Raw genomic sequence first — 19,163 nt, forward strand, 5'->3', positions numbered from 1 at the left:
CGGTCAAAACTGGGCGAAATCGGGGAGCTTCTCCGGGCGGGGTCCCGGCAGTGACTGACCGATGACCCATCGATTCATGAGTGGTCTCCCACCGACGACCGGCTAATTTTAAAGAAATAAGCCGATGGCCGGCCGGTGATCGGCGAGGCATCTGTGGAGTCTCGTTGGCGTACCTGAGGCGGCCCGCCGGGAATTTCTAACGGGTGGGCACCTTCCCCCCCCCCCCCTCCACTTGCCCCTTGGTTTTCTTGCGTGTTTTGGGGATTTCTTTAGTGAAACAAACTTCGGGTAGAAATCTAGCTGTTGTCTCTGGTGAAGCGCGCTGAACAGCGCCTTTTGTTATACCCAACCACAGACGCCGCGGTCAATCGAGCTGGCGCTGCCCGCGGAAGCCGACCGATTTTGAATTCGTCGCCGAGTGACCGACTGATCTCCCAGCGACAACCGGGCGACGACCGCTCGGTAGCCATTGACCTAGCGGCTTCGATATTTTACCTAAATCGCTCGACGGCGATTCGGGCGGCGGGTAAAAGTGAGCAGGCGCCGCCCGAATTGTAAGCTATGGTAAGCTATCAGAGCGGCGACCGACCGATTAGTAGCCTGCTCGGTCGCCACTGGAATTTAAGCATCGCCCAACGATTTTTGGAGAAGTCGAGCAGACTGTAAAGCCCCAGCGATGCCTAAGCGGTGCCCTGTCGAATTTCCGTCGGCCGCCCGTCAATTTTAGGTCAAAACTGGCCGAAATCGGGAGCTTCTCCAATCGGCGTCCCGGCAGTGACCGACTGATGACCCACCGATTCCCAAGCGGTCTCCCACCGGCCAAGTGAATATGTTGGGTTTTGGCTGAGATATGATCATCTTAATGGGTGGTATTCTCTTAAGTTAAGCCGGGACTAAGTCCAGACTAAACAAGAATTTTAGTTCGCACTTCTATGGAATGCTAGGTTTCATCTTCCTCCTTCAATATTCATGACAAAGATAATCTACCAAGGACTTTGTTGAAATTTAGTGTATACTCATATTATCTTTTTCTTCCTATTTCAGTGCAAAATTAATTTTTTGGACACTTTTCATTGAAGGATTAAAATAATCTGTTCAGGGTAAATTAGTTCACAACAGGCACTCCATAAAAGTGTGAACTAACTAAGCACGCGCTAACTTAGTACGCGCTACCGGAATACCACCCAATGAATCTATATTTCCTACAGGAAGTCAGTGCTATTTGCTCAGGCTCGTAATGGTTAGGAGACAGAGCGAATAGCACTAAATTCCTATAGGATATAAATTATTCAAATGGTTATATCTCAGCCAATGCTCAACATATTCAATTGGTTTCCACATTTTGAAATTATTTTTGATGCTCTTTCGAAAAAAGGAAGAAAAAATTGAGAAATTCCAAAAATAGATTTATTGATGACGTCACACTTCACCACTAAATTATAGTTCTATTTAGGATAGCATTCACCAACTTCTTTTTTCTTTTTTTTTCCATCCACCATTTTGTCATCTCTTCAAGTACGTCCTTTCAACACATATCGCTCACACAAAGCGCGCGGGCGGCCCTTTTGCGAGTATCATTAGTATATTTAGGTCTATTATTTTCATCATTATTATTACTCTTGTTGTTGTTCTTGTTGTTATTAATATCATGTCAATTTTTCTTTCACTCTCCAGGACCCGAATCTCATGACCCCCTGATGATCGTGGCTGTGAGCGCCCTCTGTGTTCTCATCGCTCTTACTGTCATCATGGCGCTGATGATGGTGCGCATGCGTCGTCGTCGCCCCGAGCTTACTGGCTATCGCAGAGTGGGCGTTACCGAGCAGGACTATTAACGCATGAAGGGAGAAAGAGAGGAGAATAAGAAGACGAAGAAATCGCTTTGATTGGAGTAAAATTAGTAGTATAATTTACGGAGTGACAAAGTTCTCTTTGCACGGAATAATTTTGAATATTCGTTGCTATCCTCGAACTAGTGTTGATGAAGACACCTCTGAAATAGGGAAAACTTTGTATTCAAGATAAATTCTTTGATTTTAATTAATGCAGCCACTTAGTAATATATAGGTTATAGGTCAATCGCAATTTAAGACGGTGTCATGTATTTTGTTTCATTAGTTTTTTTGCGCATAAAACTTTTGTATGATAGCCAAACCGAAATATAGAATGGTACCTTTAGCTGGTAGTAGGAAGCTTTAAAATGAATGCATATAATCCTCTACGAGTATGTCTTCTATGCTTTCTCGTGTATTTCTAGAAATATCTTCTCAAACTTAGTTTTTTATTTTGTTTTTCTTCTGTCATTTAATATTTGTTATGTTTAAAGGGCAAGTCCACTCCAAAATAAATTTACTTTCGTTAGAAGCAGAAAAACAAGTATCTATAGTTTCGTTTTGTTCCATTGTTCATTTTAATAATAACAGAATCTCTCTAAATTGTTGCTCTTTATCATTGGAGATGAACTTTTCATTTGCTTTTTAGTTATTGGTAGTAGCAAGGCGTAGGGATATAAATGTCACAAATGGTTTGTTTTATTTTTTTTGCTTCTTTTAAGTAAAGCTCGATCGCAAAGACTTTCGAGAAATTAACTCAATATCGCCTTTCGAGATCACTTCCAGATTTAGTAACAACGTCATTGTAATGTTCGCACACTCTAAGGTGACGCTCAGGGCTATTGAAATCGCTCTAGGTTGATTTCTCGAAAGTCTTTGAGCTCGTGTTACATGTAGATCTTTCAGATATATTGAAATCGAAAAGAAAATGAATATTTTATAATACATGTAATGTATTTTGAGATTATCAATGAACAAAGAAGTCTTCCATTCACCTAGTAATCTGGTTTCTTAAACATACTCTCACCATAACACTTGTTTTTACTTCATTATCATTCTACTAAACATCGAAGTATACTTGTCGAGAAACCGTAGGTTTTATCACTGTGCCTCCGGAAGCAGAGGTGACAATTTAAGCTTCATATTTTCGGATATTGATCTGTTCGTCATCTGTTATTATTTCCACACTCTTTCTTCGACCGTCTTTTTTCAATGTGACCTAACTTTTAGCCATGATTAAACATTTTCCCACAGGAGTTTAACAAGTAAACTGTCGCTCATATAGTTGGAATATTTTTTTTTTTACCCCAATTTATGGAATTATTTTGATGATTTATTCCTAATAGATCTAGATAATAGTATACATTCTCATTTTTTTTTAAATATTAATTTTCCAGTGTTTGTTTTGGGTGACTACTAAAGCATTTGTATGCTACTATGATTATCAACTAGGGGACCTACGCCCTTAAGTCATAAATGACAGTAATGAGGATTAATGCCCCACAAAAGGGCACTAATATAGCACATCGACACGGTTTTGATCCTGGGGCCTCACAGTTACCAGGCCATTACTTTGCCACTGAACCATGACTGAACGCAGCGGGGGCTAGGGTAGGGGGCAGTTCCCACAAAAAAAAAAAAGGAAATGCAATACATTTTCAATAATTCATTGACTTTCCCCCCGGTCCCCAACAGAAAAAAAAATATTCTGAAAGCCCATGCCTTGACCTATAAATCATTGTCAAAATAGTTCCATAAATTGGGGTAAAAACAAAATATTCCAACTATATGAGCGACAGTGTACATTCATTTTTTAATCAGCAATCTCTTCAGCCCTTACTATTGTTCAACCAAATGATTGACGTAAAAAACAGCCACGGTGGAATAAGTCATCATTTATATTTAAGACTAATGTATTTGCTTTGTCACACAATAAATAATGTATACGGAATGGAGAATTTTATTCTTTGTGCTCCCTTCATCAGGGGACTACTCCATTTCAAGCAGATGAATGGAAATCCATTCTTTTACGAGTTAGATTACCGATCAATTCGTTAAGAGTCGAATCCACTCCGAATTATAGAGGAATCCACTCGAATGTAGTGGTTCGGAGTAATCTATTGAAATTTAATTCAACTACTCTGAGTGGGAATTTCAACTCTTGTATCTGGAGAGTTAGGTCATGATTGATTTAGTCCCCTTTCAAAGAAGAGACCTTTATGTTGAGTTTTTTTTTCTTCATTCGGGTACATGGCTCTATTTTCTGATATTATTTTACTTATTGCATAACTCTTTACATATTGCCTGTTGCATAATCAAATGTATGTATTACTTTATATTCCTTACCTGATATCTTAGTACCATAGTTACTTTGAAATATGACCAGTGCTTACCAAGTATAACAAAATCTTTTCCACCTTACTTCAATTTTCCTTTCAAAATATGTATCCAGATGCATTTATTAGCTAATTAAATAATGAACCACATTTAATAATGTGTCGCATGTCTTTATTATTGTACGTACTTGTAGCAATATAACCCCCCTCCTCCACCCTCTCTCTGCATGTTCTTTCTCTCTCCTCATCTCTGTCTCTCAATCTCTCTGTCTCTCTGTCTCTCCTCTCTTTCTCTCCTATATCTCTCTCATTCTCTCTCTCTCTCTCTCTCAATCTCTCTCTCTCTCTCTCCTTCAATGCAACCTCTTCCTTTTGTTTTCTCTCAACCATCTTTCCCATGTTTCCATACGTTCCTTTGTTTGATTATATTCGCTGATTTTTCTACTTCAATTCTTCTTTTAATAAATAAATAAATTAGAACCTACACATCGATGTGAAAAAAGGGTGACATCATGGCAAATACTACTATTTAATTATGCTCAGAATTTACTCAACTCATCAATACCATTGGATGCCTAGCAGAATGGCGCAAATGGACGCATGAACAAATTTGATTGACTGTGACTCTGATTGTGAACGCTTATAATTAAAAACTCCTCGAAATCATTTCATGGAAACTGATAGATCACATATACAAGTGGCGGATCCAGGGGGGGGGGGAGGGTTGGGGCCCGTTAATTCTACCTTTTTGGGGAGATGCCCCCTCCCCCCGGCGCTCAAGGAGGGGGGGGGGGAGTGCAAATTCTCAAATTTTCGAGGGCCAAACGAAAAAAATGTGCTCACTACCCCCCCCCACCCCCCTCCCCCACCCCCCAGAATTTACTCAACTCATCAATACCATTGGATGCCTAGCAGAATGGCGCAAATGGACGCATGAATACATTTGATTGACTGTGACTCTGATTGTGAACGCTTATAATTAAAAACTCCTCGAAGTCATTTCTTTATGAAATGGAAACTGATAGATCACATACCAGTGAAGGATCCAGGGGGAGGGTTGGGGCCCGTTAATTTTACCTTTTTGGGGAGATGCCCCCTCCCCCAGGCGCTCAAGGAGGGGGGGGGGAGTGCAAATTCTCAAATTTTCGAGGGCCAAACAAAAAAAATGTGCTCACTACCCCCCCCCCCCCCTCTAGAACAACCACCATCTAGGACGACTACCCCCCGGGACAACTACCCCAGGGAAAACTACCCCCAGACAACTACCCAATAGGACAATACCCCCCGGACAACTACCCCCGGACAACTAACCCCTAGGACAGTTCTCCGGGGGTAGTTGTCTTAGAGGAGGTTGTCGTAGGGGGAATTTTCCAAGTGGTAGTTGTCCAAGTGGTAGTTGTCCGGGTGGTAGTTGTCATAAGGGGTAGTTGTCCGGGGGTTAGCTGTCCTATGGGGTAGTTGTCTGGGGTAGTTTTCCGTGGGGTAGTTGTCCCGGGGGTAGTCGTCCTAGATTGGGGGGGGGGGGGGGTAAGAGGACACTTTTTTGTTTTCGGCGTCGAAATTTGAGAATTTGACATTTTGCTCCGTTGGGGGGGGGGCAAGGTCACCTTTTTTAGGTCAGCCATTGGCATAATTGTTTTTGTTATTGTTTTTTTTTATTTATTTATTTAAAAAATAGCAATCACTAAAGGGGGGTTGCTGCAAAATACACATATATACAACAAAACTTAAGGGGGGTTTAACCCCCCCCCCCCCTGCGAACGCGCATGGGTACAATTATTACATGATTACAGGCTATGGAACCCTGAAAAGCAAAGCTTGTAAATGGGGCCCATTAACATACAATTAAATACGAATATAATAAAAACGTGTTATAACAAACAAAACAAAAAAAAATATATGTATATTCATACTTATTACAAAACAATTACAAATATCTTGCAACTACACTCAGCCTTATTCACTCACTCACACACAATGTAATACACTTTAAAGTATATTATAAGAGAGATATAAAGTAAGGGAGAGATAAAGTAAGAGAGAGAGAGAGAGATAAACAAAAAGAGGAAAGTATAATATCTAAATGAAAAAGGAAGAAGAGGAACTGAGGAAGCACATGAAAATGCGAAATATGAGATTAAAACTTCTAGTTCTACCCAGTTTTACAAATTAAAGGGAAAGTCCACCCCCAAAATAAGTTTGTTTCGATAGAGGCAGAATAATAAGAAAATCAGGTGAGTGAAAGTTTGAGCAAATTCTGAATGAAAATAAGAAAGTTATGAATTATTGAAGTTGTGATAAATCAAATACAAATTGGCAACTCTGTGACCTATTATACGAGCTCTCCTTCATTTGCTTTGTGCATAATATTCCATAAAATCATGTTTTCTTCGTTATTGATGACGGAATATATATTTGTTCCTTGCAAGGGGAGTATAGAAACATATTTGCAATTATTATATTTAGGGTGCATGTATGGTTGAAATTTTTCTTGAGGGAAAATGAAAATTTTAGATTTTTTTAGTACTGAGCAAATGGAAGTTGAGCTCGCATGATACGTCATAGAGTTGCCAATTTGTGTTTGATTGATCACAACTTCAAAAATCCTAACTTCCTTATTTTTAATCGGAATTTGCTCAAACTTTCACTGACTTGTTTCTCTCATTTTTCTACTCCTATTAAAACTAACTTAATTTCAGGGTGGACTTCCCCTTTAATAAATAGTTCCCTTTTATATAGCTCATTCCCGGAAGTAATCGCAAAAGTGTCAAATTGCAGGTTTCGGGACTGTATAATATTACTATCTTTCACAAATTAAAGCTGCTAGCATACTATGTAAGCGAATTTATTGACACTATAAGCTTTTGTATTCATTTGTTATCATCTGTTCAATTATACCCTCGTTAGTTCAAATAAAAAGTGAGATATTAAGGATATTTTTTGTGACAAAAATCACAACTCAAGCTTTCCAATGATATTGGCGGCTTCGTATCTCGGACAGGTAACAGCATACCAGTATATTTTACTGTGCAACCATAGAAAACGGCAGCTGCTTGGAATACTTTTTTTACCTTGCACTGACCCGTAACCTGACCTACTTTCTGTCATACCTCAAAATCTGTCTACCCGGCTGATTACCATTATAAGACACCACAATAGCTAGATTATAAGTCACACAGTATTTTCCTCTCATTCTTATTAGACCTGTTATAATATCAGGTCAGTCATCATGTTTAACTGTTAACCCTAAAAAGGCCCTGCTATTTGAGGTCTTAGTACGGACCCCCTCCCCCCCCCCCCCGGCCTTATTAGGGTTAATACACTGTTTACTTCACGAAAGAGCACCCTCGCATGCCCATCATGCGCTACACAACATACACTGGTATAACGTGAGCTTCGTGCATTAACTTCAATTTTCTAACTCAAATTTAGCCCATTCATATGCCTCCATTTTCATATATTACAGTTTCAAACAAGAAAGAAAACATTCAATTTCAATAATCTTAGGTCGACTTCTGCTTACAACATTGGGCTTGTGTGTAAACTGACAAATAACGTGAATTTCAGCATAAAAAACACGACTTGACACAACTTCGCCCTCAACGGCTCTGCTCAGAAATGCAATTAAACTCTCGCTTCTGATGTCACAAGGCCCATTGATATAAATAATACAAAATATCTCTAAACTAACCATAACAATAACTTTTTTAAATCCTGTTACTCATCCGTAGCTGGGCCCATTATAAAGATAGCCCTAGAGACCAATGTAGGTCTCTTGGACCCTCAGAAAAATTATCAGAAGACCATCATGCAGAATGCCGGATTTTTTTATGTGGAGTAAATTTTTTTCATAATCTGAGCCAAAAATACGTTTCTTTTCCATTATTGAAAGACAAAAAAGAAAAGAATGTAACTATACATAATTATCAGGGCCCCGTCTTATTAAGAGTTGATAATCACAACTTATTTGTTATCGATATAAATCTCAACAGTGTATATGCATAGTACACTGCAAAGCTACGATTAATTAGGGGACTTGCGATTGATTTGGATCCCAGAATCGCTCTTGAAGATCGATCTCTATGGTTTTCCACCTTTAAAACCTTTTTTTAATTCGCGTTGATATAGCTGATATATTTCTTCTTTCATATTATAATAAATTGTTTGCAAAAGTGGTAGAATTTTTTTTCCATCTTACAACCATCACAATTTAGTTTATTGCATTGATATTTACTTGTTTTATACATACATAAGTATGTACAAAAAGCAATGAGTATATAGATTTTCATAATAAGAAATATTTTTATTACAATTATGAAAAGGGTCTTACTATCAAATGTCTTAAAGGGACTATGTCCCATTTGCAGGCCAAAAAAATGAAAAAGTTAAATTCCAACTGCATTTGAAAGATAATACTAATTTAGAACTTCCCTAAAAAAGGTGGGGCTTGAAAATGTCTTCAAGTGGGAAAATAACGACTATTAGTTGTCAAATCGACTTTAGGGCTATAGAGCCCAAAAGTAATAGTCTTAATTTTCAGACAATTGTAACGAATGGTCATACGTTTTATGCTGCGCAAAGATTCAATCAGTTTAATCTTGGCCATCACAAGAAGTGGGTTATTGATGTAGACAAATGCTCATGTACCCTTTACAACTCTTTTCATGTATGTTATTACCAAAGAAGAAGCCAGTCAGTCACTCAATAGTGTCTGACAGTGAAGTCTAGCAAGTAAACGGGTTTCCTTGCATAATTTGAATATGAGGACATTACTAACGTTTAAATTTCACAGATAGGACATACATGACATATTCATAATTCCTGCAAAGTTCTACAGCATTTGAGGTTGGCTGCAAAAGGGACTACTGCGATAACTATTATAAAGATTTAGTATTCCAAGAGTCGTGAATCTAACTGGTTGCAAGGAATATCGGTTCAAGGGGCACAACAGGATAACAAAATATCTTTAGAAACAATCATTTCAAAAACATAAACAAAGAATTAGTGAAAGAAATTAGTGATCACAGGCTTTCCGCTTAAATTGTATTACCAACATTCTCTTTGATGTCGAAGCTTCAAGTTGTTACCAGATTTTACAGCGGCTTGTAGCGGTTTATTAAGTTAGAGCCGATTTGCCTTGCAACATTGCCCTGAAAAAATGTGTTTATTTTGGTCCGCGGCTGAATCATGGAGGATTACATATTGCTCCGTTTAGTCTCATTTCACAACGCCCCCTATCGTCAGAGTCAGCAGCCTAAAATGTCAGCCTATATACGTTTTAAAAAAAGAAATCATTAAAAATTATTTTTTTTTTTTTGGTTTAAACGAAAAGCACATCCACCCCGACGTACGTTATCACTAGCTATTTCATTGGAGCCCTCATGTCTCATTAACTTTTTAAAGTTCACCCACCGTAATTTTTCAAAATAGGTTGCAAGCTCGCCATTGCCTATAATACACATGTGAAACAAGTCGAACTTTGGACTCAGTTTGCCAAGCGATTTTAAGATTATAGGTCAAGCACACGAAGGATAAGAAGCATTAATTATCATAGATCACTTTTGCTTGGTTCATTATGTCCATTTCATCCAACCCCCCCCCCCCCACCGTAATTTTTCCATTTAGTAAAAGCAAACATTTTGTCGAGGTAAGCAAAAACATGAATATTCATGACATACCATGGACTATTCGGTTATTAACAGAGGGGTGCAATCGGTCATCACGTCAAACTTCCTAATTGCCACCAAGTATTTCATATTATTATATAGTTTGGTATGTTTCTTTTACTCACTCATGAATTATTAACCATCAATGATGGTTTAAAGATATGTAAAAGAAATTTTAGTTGATATTTATTAACAAAGTAATTTATATTTAGCAAGGCAATCTCACATACAAAATTACTATCAAGTGTCGTCTGCTACGCCGATTGTCGCCTGCTTCGTTTAAAGCCCCACTGTCCTACTTGTAGCTAATTGCTCCCTCTATATAGAAAACTTCCCAAATCGGTGCCTGTTGGTCCCCCATGATCCTCTTTTTCTTATGTTAGTTGAGAGCTGAGTTAATGAGATAGCCACCTGTCATTGACCTCGCTGTGTGGTCTAATCCCTTCTGGTTCAGTAGTAACGACGGTCTTTAAGCCACATATTTATCGTTTAGACTGTAAGGTATACCAGGGAGATTTGTATTTTCCTGCGGTACAACGTATAGCAATAAAATGTTGTATATACGGATCCTTTTAATGATTACATAATGGAAGTGGCGAGGCGGAATGGTTTGAATAACTTAGGCAGGTGAAATTTATTGTATTGAGAAGGAAAGAAATGTTCAGAAAGGCATAATAAGAGTGGGAAATGGGCGTGGTAGCCATTCTAGCTTTGCATCTACATCAGTACGAGAATACACCCGACGGCGCGGTGGTCTGTACTTATAGCGCGCGAACACATCACACCCAATGGCATACACCCGGTACCCTGCAACACAGTGGAACATTCTAAGAAATTGACAAATTATTTACAAAATAGACCTCTTGAATCATCTGAGAAGTAACTTACCCTATTCTGATAACTTCAATGAAGATAACAATGGCTGCGTTTCCATCCAAAAATAAAACTAGTTTGCAATTACAAATCATTAACAGCTGATTGGCTAGTTTGGTAGTGACGTCGAACGAGCTATGTTTTTGCTGCAGTGATCCAGCGAACGAAAATGAGACAACCGGATCCATATGGCGGTCATAAATCATGGCGCGTGGGGGCGCGTGACACTTGTCCTGACACCGCGGACAAAATAAACACATTTTTCGGGGCAATGTTGCAAGGAAAACGGCTCTAACATAATAACGGGCAGAATTGGGCAGCCAAATCTGGTATCAGACATCAGAGAAAATGTTGGTAATAAAATTTAAGCGGAAATCCCGGGAAATCCAAACTTTTACTCTGGATTCATTATTTTAAAAAGTTTTGGCGCACTTTGGTTCCTCCCTGTCCACTGTGCAGCGTCCCCTGACGCGTCCTTTATCATCCTCGTCGATTTAAAGGCCCGGTCACACAGAGGGGACGCATGGGGAACGCACGGCCAGCGCATTGGAATTTTGCAATTTTGGCCAGTGCGTTGTCGTGCGCCCAACTTTTGTCGAAGCTACAGCGAGCTGACACCAAATGCATAGCGTGTTGCTAGCGCGCTGAGCGCATACAGGGCGCATACAGTGCGCATAGAGACCGTACACAGAGCGCACATGATAACAACTTCCACGAATGCACAGCGTGTTGCTAGCGCGCTGGACGAATGGTCCACGCATGCACCGCGTTCTCAGCAGAGGTGGTCACACATAGACGACGCACGGCCCGCGCATTGGAAATCGGGAAAGGCCGTGTGCCTAACCTTTGTCATGATTTTGGAAAAGCTAGCGAGCTGACACAAAATGCACAGCGTGGAGCTAGCGCGCTGTGCGTATACAGGGCGTGTGCTCCGCGGATGTCTGGCGCTGGTCTAGCGCGCTCCAACGCATGTCTGGCGTGCCTTTGGCGTGTACATTCATGCGTCGAGCTCCGCGCACACTTTTGAGCATGCTCAAAAAATCCCAACGCACGCAGCGAATGACGACGAATGCATAGCGTTGGCCCAGCGTTGGTCCAGCGCGCTCGACGAACGAGTAACGAATGATGACGCACGCCTAGCGAACGACAACGCACTGGCCCAAATTGCAAATTTCCAATGCGCCGGCCGTGCGTTCCCCATGCGTCCCCTCTGTGCGAGTATGCGCCGCCCAACTATCAGCAAACAATAGAATGTGCTACTCGCAGAAATAACGACGTTTATCTATGCAACATTTTTTTTGTTTTGTACGTCCAAGACGTGAAATCAAAAAAATTGACATGTACCTTGCAACAATCTGTTTGTCTTTTACGTCCAAGACGTGAAAATCTAAAACATTGACGTATAACTTTGCTTGGTAATTTTTTTCCTTTTTTCTATACTCAATGACCCTGAAGTGACACGCAGACGTGAAAATCTGCGTCCAATATTCACGTCTGCGTCTCCCAAAAGGGACACGCAGACGTGAATATTTGACGTGATTTTTTTCAGTTAGCTGAGCACCAGGAAGATAAGCGTATATGAGTGGTCTGCCCCTAGTTACTGATAAAGGGATTACCAACTGGTATCTCATACTCCTTTGTGAATTCGGGCCACTATGTTTGTATGCGTATTGGTAAACGATTTCGTTCAATGAACTGTCGCACTCAACGTTTTCTAAATCCTTTTGTTCCTTTCTCGATCCGCAAATACAATCAGAATGCTACCTCAATTTTACGATCTATCTACGATTATTTTTGTAACCTTTTCGGGCCATCCCGTTCGTTCCAACAATTTAAATTATTCACCTTTTTTTTCAATAACGTAAGAAAACCTTCTGTAAAGCAATATTCTGAAGAATGTCTTAATCAAAATATATGATGTATGTAAACTTATTTTGATTCTTTGTACGTTTGTAAAATGTGAGCAAAACAGATTCCGATACTGGACAATAAATTGAAATTGAAATCCGTCAATATTGTTCGTGCCAAACTGTCAACACAAATCTAATTTTCAACTGAGTTTGTTTTCTATTGTATGCTTACATTAGAATACGAGTATATTCATTTAGTGTTCATAAGACTTGGTCTTGGCAGGCTAATTCAAGCTGGTCTGGACCTAGGCTTGGCTGGAAGGCTTACGTCGAAAGGGTGCGGTGCGGCGCGGCGCGGTGTGGTGAGTTCAACGCACCCTTTCGAGAAAGACCCCCCCCCCCCCCCGCTTTTCAAGTTCAAGTTCAAGTTCGTTTATTTATTTCATTTCCATAAAAAACACAGCAAATGCAAATAAACATACAAGTATAAATACATACAAGGAATGGTTAGTTATTACAATAGTTTAAAATGAAATTGGAGAACATAGGAAAGGCCCATGGTGGCTTTGTATAAAAAGTTCCCCGAATATTATAATTGATATTATTTATATTATTGAGCATATATGAGTTCGAGATATCACAAAATACAGCGATAAACACAAAATACAGCAATAAACACAATATAAAGACAAAAAACTACAAACATATGTATGAAATAATCTAAAATTGGAGGCGGGGGGGGGGGGGCAAAAAGGTTTGGAAGGTAAATTTAACGGTACTCAGAATAAAAGGTCTGTTTCATTTTTGTTTTAAATATTGAACTGTTTTTATAAAAGCGGAGGACTTGAGGAAGAGTGTTCCATATGTTTGGCAAAGTATTTCTTACAGATTTTTTAGAAAATGAACTTTTTACTTTCCATAAATGAAACGTGTTACAAAGCCGAGTATTGTGAGTATGAATTTGGTTATTGATCGAAAATATGGAGGATATTTTTTGGAAGTATATTTTGAAAAAAATAAAAACCAATTAGTGCAGTATGGTGTTTGAACAAATCAAAAACATTTAGGGTTTTTAAACGAAGAAATAACGGAGCAGAGTGGGCATAATAATCACTACCTGTACAAATACGTAGAGCCTTCTTTTGTAATTTGAAGAGGGTATTAATTTTTCCATGACACGAATTTCCCCAAATACTTATACAATATGTAAGATAAGGTAATATAAGTGAGTTGTACAAAGTGAATAAAATGGGAAATGGTACATGAAATTTTAATTTATATAAAACACCAATAGATTTTGATACCTTGCTTATAACATTATCGATGTGGGAATCCCAACGAAGGTTGTTATCTACGGATACTCCAAGGAAATTTACAACATTTAATTTTGATATAGATGTAGTATCAATACTTAAGGTTACCTTATCTAGTACATTGGACACATTTTTACTCTTATTGTGAAATATACAAAAGTTTGTTTTAGAAAGATTTACTATCAATTTATTAGCTTTGAACCAAGTTGAAACCTTGTCTAATTCTTTGTTGACCTCGTGCTCTACATTATTTAAATCAGGTTGTGAAAAAATAAGAGTTGTGTCATCTGCATACATAATATACTGCATGATATGAGAAGATTGAATTAAGTCATTAATATATATCAAAAAAAGCAAAGGGCCAAGTATAGATCCCTGAGGAACTCCGTGTGTTATGTCTGCAAAATCAGAAACATTATTATTATACATAGTAAATTGACGTCGATTGCATAAATAACTTTTTAAAAAATTAAGAGGGTTTCCACGTACACCATAAAAGTTCAATTTGGACAAGAGAATTGAATGATCAACTATATCAAATGCTTTTGATAAATCCATAAATATTCCAATACAAAAATTATTTTTTTCCATTGCTAAAGTCACTTTATCCTGTAAATCAATTAAAGCATGGGTTGTGGAATGATTACGTCGAAATCCAAATTGACAATCAGTAAGTATATTATGTTTAGAAAGAAAACTATACAATCGATTATAAACACATTTTTCTAGTAATTTAGATATACAAGGTAACAAAGATATTGGTCGATAATTTTTTAATGAATGACGGTCGTCTTTTTTTAAAAACGGGAATAATCTTAGCAATTTTAAGTTTGCTTGGAAACGTACCAGTTGACAGTGATATATTAAAAATGTAGACCAATGGTTTTACAATATCATGAATGATTTGTTTGAGTACATTGCAACCTATGTTATTATATCCACAAGATTTTGTATTTCTTAATGATTTACACACTTCAATCAATTCATTTTGTGATATAGGTTTAAAAAATATTGAAGAAGAAGTTGGGACATGTAGGTAATCTGTGTGAGAAATGGTATTAACTTGAGCAAGGCGATTATTTGCATCAAACCTAGAACATGAGGAAATAAAATAGGAATTAAATTCATCTGCAATAGATTGATCATTTTCAACCATTTTACCACCCTTCATAATATATGTGGGTAATTTGGGTTTTGATTTATTTAAAAGGGTATTGATAGTTTTCCATGTATCTTTAATATCATTTTTCGAATTTTCAAATTTTAAACAAAAGTAATGTTTTTTTGCCTTTCTTAACAGATTATTCACTTTATTCCTATGAGATTTGAATTTATTTTCATTTACAAAAGACCTATTATGTATAAATTTTTTGTAAAGTTTATTTTTCTTTTGAATACACTGTATCAAACTTTTATTTATCCAAGGCTTTTTTGATTTTCAATCGTTTAGACTTATTTGGTACCAAAGGTAAACATTTGTTGTATGCAGTGGTTATCACCGATATAAATGTATCGTACATCTGTTCTATATCCTGAAGGTTGTTTAAAAAAGTCCAATCTATTCTATACAATTCACCTAATAATGCTGCAATATTTTCGTTTGAGATTTTCCGAGTATAAGTTTGAATCGTTTTCCTATGTCTTTCATAATTATCTATATTGAAAAGTGAGAATACAGGTAAATGATTTGTTACATCAGTACAATTTTTTCCGCTCGTACATTTGGATTCAGTAAGGTTGGTAATTATATTGTCGATTAATGTTGCAGAGTTAACTGTAATACGAGTGGGAGTTGTAATCAACTTTAATAATCCAAATGAGCAGTTTAAATTTACAAATGTATTTGCACTTTTATTGTTCGTTATGTTTAAAAGATCTATATTAAAATCGCCTGTAATAATTAAACTGCGACGAGATACACGAAGTAGTAGTTCATTATAAAATTGGAAAAAAACATCAAGATCTGAATTTGGCTTTCTATAAATGACTCCAACTGTGTATTTTAAAGTAGGTCCTAGTGTAATGTCAACAAATAAATATTCACAAGTTGAATTATCATAGGTGTTAAAGATATCATCCCGAACGGTGCATGTTATATCATCTTTTACAAACAGTGCAACACCTCCTCCTCTACTAACACAACCAGCCCTATCCGAATGTATGAAAGTATAACCGTGTAAGTGAAATGGAGTAACTGGTTTACCACAAATCCAAGTTTCGGAAAGGGCAATTATTGAGAATTTATTTGACAATGTATCAAGAAGATTTGTAATGCTATCAAAATTTCTATTAAGACTACGGGCATTCATATGAATTAAACTGAAATTATATTCATTTTTTACAAAAGAAGAGTTAAATTCACTGGGTGTATAACATGAACAAGTATTACCGTGTTCAAATATACATATATCTGGATCCAAATCGTTTAACGGATTACCCATCTCGAAAGGGTGCGTTGAGGAGAGAAAGGGAAAGAAAGAAGAGGAGGGAGAAAAGAAAAGGGGGAAGAAGGAGAACGGGGGGTCTGAGAGGGCCTTGCCTCCCAGGCTGTGGCCTCCCCGCCCCGCTCCCCCTTCAATCCCCCCCCCCCCCCCCAAAGCAAACAAATAAGAGAGAAGGAAGGAAAGGGAAAGAAAAAAGGAAAAAAAGGAGATAAAGAGAATGAAAAAGAAATGCAAGGAATATCAGTTGCATCTTTCACGCCAACAAGATGTGGATCGGGGGGGGGGAGACCCTTGCCCCCACACCCCCCCCCCTCCCCCGGCCTCCCCCCGCTTAATAAATAGAGAAGGAAGGAAAATGGAAATAGGAGAGTAAAAGGGAACAAAAACATGAAGAAGAAAGAAAAGCGTGAAAAGAAGGTTGCGGCTGATCCCGACAACAACGTGTGGATCGGGGTGGGTGCCAAAGGGCACTTGGCTCCCCAAGCAAACCTTAAAGAGAGAGAAGGAAGGGAAGGGAAAGAGGAGAGAAAAAGAAAGAAGAAAACAAAAAGAAGAGAGGTAGGGGAAATCAGTTGCAATTTTCCCCGCTAACAAGGTGTAGATCGGGAGGGGGGGGGGGGTCAATGGCGTACTGCTAGGGGGGGGGGGGGGACTTGGGAAGATAAAATTCAAAGGTGGTTTATTTTTAATTCCATGACGGTGATTTACAAATAATGCTGGAATGACATAATTTTCTGAGATTTTTCCTCACTTTTTAGTACATTATACATTTTGTATGCGTTTGTTGGAAAATAACAAATTCCTAAATTACAATCAGGCAAGAACTATGCTGATTGAGATGCCTACATGGCAGGGCCCGCGGAACGGCGGAGATCGGGAGCTTCGACCTCCCTTTCCCCCTAACTTTTTTGAAAAAAGTATATTAAAGAGAAATGGAAAGAATAGTTACCTGCCAGTGTCACAAAATAATGAATTATCAAAAAATGCTCACCTGACCGTAATTAAACGCCTAAAATCCCTGAGTTTCCGGGGGCTCCGCCCCATGGATCCCACGCCATACAGTGTCCTGCCAGTGTCACGAAAAAATAAGGTGTAATAAAATGCTCATCTGAACGTAATTAAACGCCTAAAACCCCTGAGCTTCCGGGGGCTCCGCCCCCTGAACCCCACGCCAATTAGTGACCTGTCAGTGTCACAAAAAGGTATAAAGATATGCTTATCTGACCGTAATCAAATGCTTAAAACCAATGAACTTCCGGAGCTCTGCTCCTTGGGCCCCGCCTATGCCCTAATGCGGACCCCACGATTCTAATATGACGGTAATTTAATGCCTAACAATCCTTAACTTCTGGGGGCTCCGTCCGCTGGACCTCACGCCAATTAGTGTCCTGCCAGTGTCACAAATAGGGTATAAAAGTATGTTTATCTGACCGTAATCAAATGCCTAAAATTCCTGAGCTTAAAGGGGCTCCGCCATCGACCCCACCAAAGGCCCTATAAGGCGGCCCCTGAATGCTTATCTGACGGTAATTTATTTCTTTAAAACCTTGAGCTGCCGGGGGCGGAAAAAGTATCAAAATATGCTGATCTGACCGCAGCGGAGTAGCCTGGGGTGATGAGGGCGGCCCTCCAAAACGCCGACCAAAAAAAAAAAAGACAGGAGAGAAAAGGAAGAGAATGTAGGAAGAAAAAAGGAGCAGACAAAGTACTTTTTTTAATTCAGACAAGGATTAAGAGTCGAGGACGGTACAGCGAATCGTCTTTTTTCTCTTATAATGTTATGAAATGTCAAAGCTTCCGCGCTTCGCGGGGGGGATTCAGACAAGGATTAAGAGTCGAGAATGGAATAACGAATAGTCTTCTTTCTCTAGTGATTTAATGAAACGTAAAAGCTTCCGTGCTTCGCGTGAGACGGGTGGGGGAATTTAGGCGTTTAATTACGATCAGATTGTGCATTTTGTTGATACCTTATTTTTTTGTGACACTGGCAGGACACTATTTGGCTTGGGGTCCAGGGGTTTTGGGCATTAAATTACCGTCAGATTAGCATCTTATTGCCCGCCTGAGGGCCCTATAGGTGGAATCCAGGGGGCAGAGCCCCCGAAAGCTCAGGGGCTGTAGGCATTTAATCACAGTCAGATGAGCATATTTTGATACTTCATTATTTTGTGACACTGGCAGTTAACTATTCTTTCCATTTCTCTTAATATACTTTTTCAAAAGAAGTTAGGGGGAGGGAGGTCGAGGCTCCCGATAGTATAATTTACTAAAAATTGTGGAAAAATCTCGGAAAATTATTTCATTCCAGCATTATTTGTAAATCACCATCATGGAATTAAAAATAAACCAGCTTTGAATTTTATCTCCCCAAGTCCCCCCCCCCCCCATTTACAACTTGTCGACGGGGAAAATCGCAACTGATTTCCACTACCTCTCTTCATTTTGCCCCTGTGGATGTATTATAAGCACTAGAAAATATAGCCATTAAAACACTTCTGCTTTCGAGAAAAATAGAATATAAAAATTTACCGGTGCTCCCGGTAAATTTTGATGAATTTCAAATAGCGCATACGGCCGTACATTATTCCCTTTTAACTCTCCTCTTTCCCTTTTCCTTCCTTCTCTATCTTTTTTAAGCGGGGGGGGGGGGGGATGGCGGGGAGGCAACAGCCTTGGAGGCTAGGCCCTTTCAGTCCCCCGATCTCCTTCTCCCCCTTTTCTTTTCCCTCTTCCTCTTCTCTCTTTCCCTTTCTCTCCTCTTTCCAGTCCCTTCTTTTCTTCTCTCTCGCTCTCTCTCTCTCTCTCTTTTTTGCGGCAGGCCCCCCCCCCCCCTCCCCCTGGTTCCGCGC

The sequence above is a fragment of the Strongylocentrotus purpuratus genome, unplaced genomic scaffold, assembly GCF_000002235.5.
Source record: "Strongylocentrotus purpuratus isolate Spur 01 unplaced genomic scaffold, Spur_5.0 spur5_scaffold_4, whole genome shotgun sequence".
Classification (NCBI taxonomy): domain Eukaryota; kingdom Metazoa; phylum Echinodermata; class Echinoidea; order Camarodonta; family Strongylocentrotidae; genus Strongylocentrotus; species Strongylocentrotus purpuratus.